Source organism: Chamaea fasciata, unplaced genomic scaffold (genome assembly GCF_029207755.1).
Source record: "Chamaea fasciata isolate MVZ Bird 193981 ecotype frontalis unplaced genomic scaffold, bChaFas1.0.hap1 SCAF_2, whole genome shotgun sequence".
NCBI lineage: Eukaryota > Metazoa > Chordata > Aves > Passeriformes > Sylviidae > Chamaea > Chamaea fasciata.
The window spans coordinates 81,518,925-81,527,316 of record NW_027094087.1 but is presented as its reverse complement, the minus strand read 5'-3'; the positions used below and the strand labels follow the sequence as shown (position 1 = coordinate 81,527,316).

The 8,392-nt window shown below is 37.3% G+C and overlaps 1 protein-coding gene across 3 annotated transcripts in view; it reads right to left on the bottom strand.

Moving 5' to 3' along the window:
- Positions 1-8,392, bottom strand: part of DHRSX (dehydrogenase/reductase X-linked) — a 163,076-nt gene that overhangs the window by 116,512 nt on the left and 38,172 nt on the right. The gene's annotated exons all lie outside the window — the stretch shown is intronic.

The following is an 8,392-nucleotide window of genomic DNA, read 5'->3' as shown; positions in this document are numbered from 1 at the left end:
GAGTTTCTTTTTTCATTTTGTCCACACAGAATAGTGAAAAATTTGGGTGAGAATTATTCAATAACAACATTGACTAAAATCAATTCTGCAAAAAAAAACCCTAATAATATAATAATAAATTAAGTCTAAACAGATGTACCCATATAAAATCAGATATATTTTCAATGGCATAAAAACATAATTTTCAATAAAAGACTGAAAAAAAGGAAAACATATTTAAATCCAACTTTTAGTCAAATAAATTTACTCATCTCTTCCACATTCACTTACACAAACATCACAAGTCAAAGCAAGTTGATATAAAGCCACCAGAGAAGTACATAATAAAATTCTTATCAACATCAATAGGCTTTGGATCTTATCCTAAATGTCAGGCTCTGTCATCTTAGTCACTTAAGTAGATCCTAACTCTGAAAGTTATTTCAGGGATTTCAACTGAATTATCACAGAGATTGCTCAGTCTGAACAAGACTGAAAAAAGCATGGCCTGTAGAAACCCGTCATGGGCTAAAAACACATTATTGCTATTTAATGGGCTCTGATCCATCCATATGTATTTTTATACAATATTTTTAATTTCTTTGAATGTAAATATCTCTTCAAAATAGTCATTGCCACTCTCACACTGAATTCACGTACAAGACTGATCCTGATAAAGAAAGCAAGAGCAACTTTTCCAAATGGTGTCTTGAAAAACTAAGAATTTGCAAACTTGATGTTTCAAGGAATTGTACTTCAGGGCATTATAAAGAAATTTAAAATAGTCTGTGATCAACAATAGAGCCTCTAAAGCTTAAAGTTGCCTGGAGATAATAAACCCGTAAATCCAAACAGCCCTCGCTTACCTAAGTTTGTCAAGGGAAAAATTTCCTCACTTTCAGTAACATAGCACAAAATGAAGACAAATAAAAACTTTAGGGGTGAACACCAAGCAGATTCAAGGCAACCAGTATGTGGTGTCCAGGACAAGACCTGACCCCTCCCCCCTTGTGCACAAGGCACCCCTCAGCCTGCGATGAACCACTGCAGGGAATCCCAGGAGGGAAGGCAGGAGGGAGAGCTGCCCAAGGGCAGGGCAGCCGTGCCGGCACATCACCTCCCAGCTCCCCCCACACACCCCAGCTGACAAGTGTGACCCACTCTTTCACCAGTACCCAGGGAACCTGAGATATATGCTCATCGCTTGACTTACAGAGCCATAATTACGTATCAGTTAATCCCTAAAACGAGGGATAACTTTCCACGATGTGCAGCATGCCTAACAGCCCTTCCGTCTCCCACTGCTGACTTCAAGCAGCCCAAGCTCAGAAGTGGAGCCCATAAACTCCTACATATATGTGCATTACCAGAAAAAGGTTGGTGGTACAGTAATCAATTCTGTATAAGAGCATACCATCTGATTAAGGAATTGCAAAGGATAATGGTTAGATGTCTTTGGCCAACAGAATATAAAAGTTTCCAAATGAAAACTTGAATCAAGATGCCTCCTCAGAGTAGCATAATCCTCATTATGATTGAAGGGGAACTGATTTCTTTGAAGCACCAGCCTGAAGACAGTGCTTGTGAAGGCACCCAATCCCTCAAGAGAAAAACAAAATCCTATCAGCTGGTGTTAGGAAGATTATGATTTTATGAGTGTGCATAACAAATAGAATATGCCTAAAAAAGAGGAATGACTGCCTCAAAAATCTCCAAGGATGAGAAATTTGAACTCAATACAATATGAGCAGGTTTTTAAAGGAATTTATAAAAATTTCAATAAAAGAAATACAGATCTTGGATCTCATCTGTAAAGCATTTAAGGCATGGATTTAAATAAAGTTAGGTGTAAGGATGTGACCAGCCATAAAAAATAAATTCTGAATGTGATACAAACTTCCTTGTGTCTAGAGATACCACGTCTTTTGTCATCAAGTTCATTGTACAGCAGTCACTATTAAATATATGCCTTTTTTTACTTGAAAGGTGAAAACATTGTTGTAAGTGTTCCTTTGAGAAAAGAAGCAAAAAATGAGCAAGGGAGAGAATGTCAATTTGAAAAGAAAAAAAAGTCATCGTTATTGCCTTAGGTTTCAGCTACCCATCTGTTCCAACAAGAGGTTAAGAATGACCCTGCTTATCAAACCTAAGATACATCTAGACAAGTACCCTCTTTCCAACAGTAACCTGAAGTAGATGCTGAAGGAAAAGAAATGACAGCAATTAGTCTAGGAGTGATTTTTTCCAATACACCCTCCTAGAAACAAGAAGTTTCAGAGATTTCCTGAATCCAAGGTCACACATGGCCTCCCAATGAACATGGTCAGCATTACTTCACCTAATTGCACTTTCAGTTCCTTCAAGTGCTTGTCTGCCAAAGAGTTCTGGGACAGCAGGCTGCGTGATTTAATGACACACCTAATTACACTCAAAAGGTTGTACTTCAGTAGTTTGTTTGTTGTATCATTTATTCTGTTGGATGTTCTCTACTTTGCGTACAATAAGACAGGGAATGACCACTTCTCGTTCACTTTCTACACCATTCATAACTCTGTGATACCACACCTCAGTCATCTGTTTGGAAGCAGAGGGACCTTTGTTCTGTGCCCCACCTTGTACAAAGCCATCCTGTCCTGCTAACCATTGCTCTCTTTTTTTCCAGTTCAACCAGACTCCTTTTGTGTATGTGCAACAGGATGAACCAAGGGTTTCTACAAAGGAAGAGGGACGCTTTCTGTCCTGTTTTCATCTTCTTTCCTGCTAAGTAATATAATTTTATTTGCCTTTATGACTGGCATGAAATATCGATGATGTTTTAAATCACAATATTTATTTAACTCGTTGAGTAGCAGTTAATTTAGGTCCTATTCTTATAAATACATAGGTGTGGCTGTTTTTTCTCATATTCTGCATTTGCATTTACTAACACTCTGTATTTATCCATCCCTTCATAACATAGTCATTCACTATTGGCAGATTATTTCGTACTCTTCATACTAGTTAAGATTTCACAAGGCATCTCTGGACGCCACCCAGTCCCACCCTATGCCACAATTGGTGGCCCAGGACCATGTCCAGTCAGATCTGAGGTATTTCCAGGGATGGAGACTCCTCAACCTCTCTCAGCAGCCTGTGCCAGTGTTTGACCACCCACAATGTAAAAAAAAAAAAAATAAATATATATATATATATATAAAAAAAATTAGCCATTAAGTACTTACACATTGGAAAAGATCCCCCTAACCTCTCCCTCCTCTTCAGGCTGAATATAGCTTTCTCAGCCTCCCCTTATATGTCAGAAATTCAAATCCTCTAATTATCAATAGTCAAATGATTTTGAATATACTAAGCACATTTAAACAAAATGTATCATCTCACTCTTCAGCCTGTATTCTGTATCTGTTCTTTATAAATGTACTGAACATCTGTCTATGGGACCATGAGTATCTTTGCTCCAGCTCAAAGCCGATAAATTATTTCTCAATATTGTTTTCTGCCTCTAACTATTACTAAACTAAAAGACACCTTCCTCTCATCTCAAGACAAGCCAGCCACTTTAAATCTTTTTTCATGAATCTTCACAAAAGATTTTGAAAACCAGGATTATATTAATTCACAGAGTAGTTAAGTATTTCAAAGAATTAAGCATAAATGCTTAATGAATAAATTAAACAAACACCTAGAAAAAATGCACTAACTCTTCCAAAATTCATTAAAACATATTTAACTCTACATTTTTTTTAAATGCCTGGCTTATTTTTTAATATAAAAAACACACTTACTGGGTTATGCACAATGTTCTTCCCAAAACTGCTCAGCACCTCTATTTGTCCACCTTACACTTCTCTCTTACAAAGGATGATTTAAAGTTCTATGCAGTAGATACTAATCCAGAAATACTTTTACACATGTGACGGATTTTGGTTTTATTTTAGACTGATTTAATTTCTTTTTGATGTATAGCACTGTATTTATACCAAGTTTGTAACAATCTCCATACTATTTTAAGCTCTGTATCTTTTTAGCTGCTCATTTTGTATGATTCAGAGACAGTGAACAGATTGAAGACTCCAAACCTATTTGGTTGCTCCTTATAAGGATGCATTTCCATCCCTTTGATAAAACTTGTTTTCCTCTAAACTCTTTAAAACCATTTTGAAATAGGCAGACCAGAACATAACACAGTATTTAAGGTTCTGGCCCACAAAGAATTCAAACAGTTGAATCAGCTCATATTGTCTATTTAGTTTGTTCATTTTCTAACCATTTCTAATATTTGTTTTGATTTTTGCACCGTATTGAGCACCACTGAGTTTCACAGAATGATCTATTTTGACCCTCAGATCTATTTCCAAAGTGATTATGGTCAACACAGAATCCATAAGATTATTTTCTGACATTAAGAAATTTCCTCATGTCCATCACTCCATATTTATCTACATTGAAATGCACATGCCTTTTAACACTCAGCTTCTTATGGTCTTTCTGCAATTCTTCACAAATCCCTGGTCTTTATCACCAAACTGAATAGCTTGATATAATTCAAAGTACTTGTCACTTCATTAGGTTCTGCTCCTATAAAATTATTTGTTGAAAGTACCATTTGTTAAAACAAGCACAAACATGACAGTCTTCCAACAGAAATTAGGGACTAAAGTGTTTGACAAAATCTGTACGTGTTTGGAAGACTGTGTGTGGCTGTGTGCACATGTACGGTGCATAAGTAACAGTACTGTAAACAGAGTTTTTCATAATCCTGATTATAGTGCACTGATATGATAGAACCTGAACTGAATTACAATTGTAAAGCAATCTGGATGCATTTCCTTTATGCTCATACAGAAAAAGAAATCATCATCCACTTTTTACAGGTTGGTAAAATTTTGACACTTCCTGGCTAACTCTGGAACTCACTCAGACCTAAAAATAACCTGGCTGAAATTAGAAAGATAAATACTTTTCAAGAAAAAAAAATTACAACCCAAGCATCTCATAGATCTATGTATATTAAAAACAGACTATTAAAATAACCCATAGAAATTTTTCAGTAATTGAAATTTAATCAAACTGTCTTTGAAAATTAACAATTGCACCATCTTGATAGGATTTAATTATCTATCTAAAGTCACTTTGTAGTATTATACAATATAAGAATTGTCTGATTCATGGTGCAGAAAATCCAGCTTGAAAATTGGAAACTATTGGGAGTGAAAGGGGTGACAGAAATATCTCTTGCTTGGTCTCCTGCAGGGCTGACCGAGGTCACACAGAAGTGCTGAATCTGGTGATGGAAGTACATTTATTCATGTGAAAATTGCAGGGCTCAAGCCAAAATTCCAGAGCTCAAATAAGTCACCTGAATACATATACATATATATAAATATCATGAGATTGTTTCCTTCAAAGTGTGAGCCTGTCTTAGAAACCTGTGACACTGATAAACTCAGACACTAAAGATTGATTACACTGTCCTGGACCTGGTGTTTTATACCAAGCAGCATATATATAACATTGTAAAGGTGCAAATCTTTTGACTTTCATTTACTATTTTTAGATAGAATTATCAAAACTTCTTTATAAGCTACTAACACACATTAACTCAACCTTCTTTTATTAATGTCCTGAAGGGAAAAAAAAAAAAAAAATTGAGGTTCTCTTTTTTGGAGTCAACAATCTTAACATGCACATACAGAATCCTCATAAAATTAAACAGCTGTGAACAAGGATGGAAGAAATATGAATAGTTTATGCTTTTTTATCAGTCTAAACTGAAACTCACAAAACTGTGGCAAACACGTTGAATCAGAGGGGAACTGGGTTTAATGCCCTGGGCTGGGGGAGGTCATAGAAATGTCCAGGATATCCTGATTTTCAATGTCTTCATTTTGAAGAGCATATTTATTTGTAAGTGCACACAAAACACTACCTTCAATAACAGTCACTACTGAATACAGCATGTCATTTACCTTCTCTCTGAAAATGAAACTGCAAGTTTATTTATCACAAGTAAATCACATAGGAGGAGGGAGCAGGAGGTCCCTGTGTGGCTTGATTCTGAAGATTCGTCACAGCCATCAGTTTTCCCTACCAGAGGTTTGCTGTCTGCCATGAGATTTTCCCAAAGTAAAAGCCCTGCTGTCTGTGAGAAAGGCTACTGGGAAAAGCAGCCTGGCAGAAAGCCTCAATGAAATCTATCAAACAAACACACAGAAAATTACTTTCATCATTTCAGCATTCGTCAAAACTTCTTTCCCAGGGAGAGGCTGAGGGCAGGGGGAGCAGCACCTGCAGAGGGAAACCATCAGTGGAGGAATGGAGTCTTGTGCACCAGGGCTGGGACTGGAAAGGGAGAAGGTTTAAAAGAACTATGAAACCACTTGCTGTAAAGGTTCTGAGTGAACGTACTGCCTTTTCCTACAGTGCCTACTCATGTTCCACAAGGTAACAAGATTTCTACTTATTTGCTTTTCTCATTCCATTGGTGGGTTGGATTTAAAAGTAGGTTGCTTCAAATATTTACTCCTCTAAAATGTCAAACTGAATCAAAATCACATCCATCACAAATGGTGAATCATTTTTCACATCAGACATTCAGGCTTGACTCATTTGCCTGCTGCAGGGATATCATCCTTTATTGCTACAGTTCCTATAACGGGAAACAAGCATTCAGTGATTGAGCATGATTGACTGCAAGCTACATGTGAGTCTCTCTTACAAGCCCAAATTCACTTAACATCCACACCTTTATCACAGAAGTTCATGTCTATATACAAACATAGAGTGAAAACATTTCTAGAAGAGAACGCTTGAGCACACTTGCTGCCTTATTTGAGCCTTGTGTGGCCTGAAGCAGAATGTGCTAATGCATGCCAATGTGCCAGCAGATATTTCAAACATACTCTGGACACTTGGGCCCAACAGTTATGAGCAAGGATGGAAGGTCATTGCATTTAATGTGCTTTTGAGACTGTTATGATCTTGCAGCTGGAAAAGCGCCTGGGACTATCCATTCTACTGACAGGGATGCTTTGTTGTGAAGAATTTCACAGGCAAAGAAGAGAGTTGTGACTCACAGGGCTCAGTGTTTAGGTCAGAGTTTGCTCGGAAGAAATGAATCAGCTGGAAGACTTACTCATCAAATGCTTCCTATAATTAATTTCATTAATTTATATTTGTAGGGATTCGTAATGCAAATAAGTAAGATTGATACAATTGTAAAGTGAATGGAAGTGTGTGTGTTTATAAGCACCAAAAGAAAGAGCAAAGTGTTAAAAGAATGTCCCTTATTGACAAACAAAAGACATGTTTAGAGGAAACTGCTCCTGTACTGTGCTGTTCAGGGCCACAGCACTGGAGACCACCAGCAGATGACCATGCACTCTGCCATCAGGAGGATAACATCTCCAGGTTACAGCGTCATACCCATACCAATATTTTTCCTGTTAGCCCAGCCTAAAAATAGGCTCTAGATAGAACCTGTATATTGCAGACAAGGAAAAATGTACTGAGAGCTGCAGAGCAATATAAAAGATCACAGAATGGTAGAGGCTGGAAGGGAGCTCTGAACAATCCCCTTGCTAACACAGTTTCACCTAGAACAAGTAACACAGGTCACATTCAGACAAATTGCTAATGTGTCCAGAGAAGGAGAATGCACAACCTCTGTGGCAGATCTGACCATAAACTAGCCTGTCATTTCTGTTCAAGAAAGACCACAGAGACAGGATAAGGACTCAGTAGCTGGCTTGACCTTTTCCCATACTCAGGTGATGCTCACAAGATCACATGAACTCATACATCTTGGTGCTTATGAGAGTATGGGTGTGAGTGTGAGTGAATGAGATTTATGAGGGAGTAGCTGTGAGCTGAAAAAATTCAGCTTATTTAGAGACTCTGCACCTAAACCTCACCTTTTCATTCCCAAAACTCTCACACTGAACTTTGTTACACAGAAGACCCTTAACTTTAAGTGATACAAAATAAATCTTAAAAAAAAAAGTGTTCTATGCTTCCATGACCCTGTGCAAAGAGAAGAAATTTACCCTTTTTATTTTCCCACTGAGTACATTTTTGCAGTCCACCTTAAAGATGAAAAGCAATTTTAGTGAAATAATAATGTTGTCATTATTAGCTACATTAGCAACATCTAGCATTTAGCTACATAAAGCAGCATCTACTTGCATTTTGCAGACGCTTGCGTTTGATGCATCTCTTAAAATATGTATGAGTAAGTGGTGTTCCACCTTACACCTGCATGATTCCAGGACAAGTCCATTAATGTTACTAACTGCACTACACTAAAAGTACATGGCTACTATGCTCTCATCCACTGTTTGGAATGGGTTTGATATGTGTACAAAATCTCAGAGAGAGCAAATTCTGCATAGAAGTTGAACAAAATGGCATCACTAGC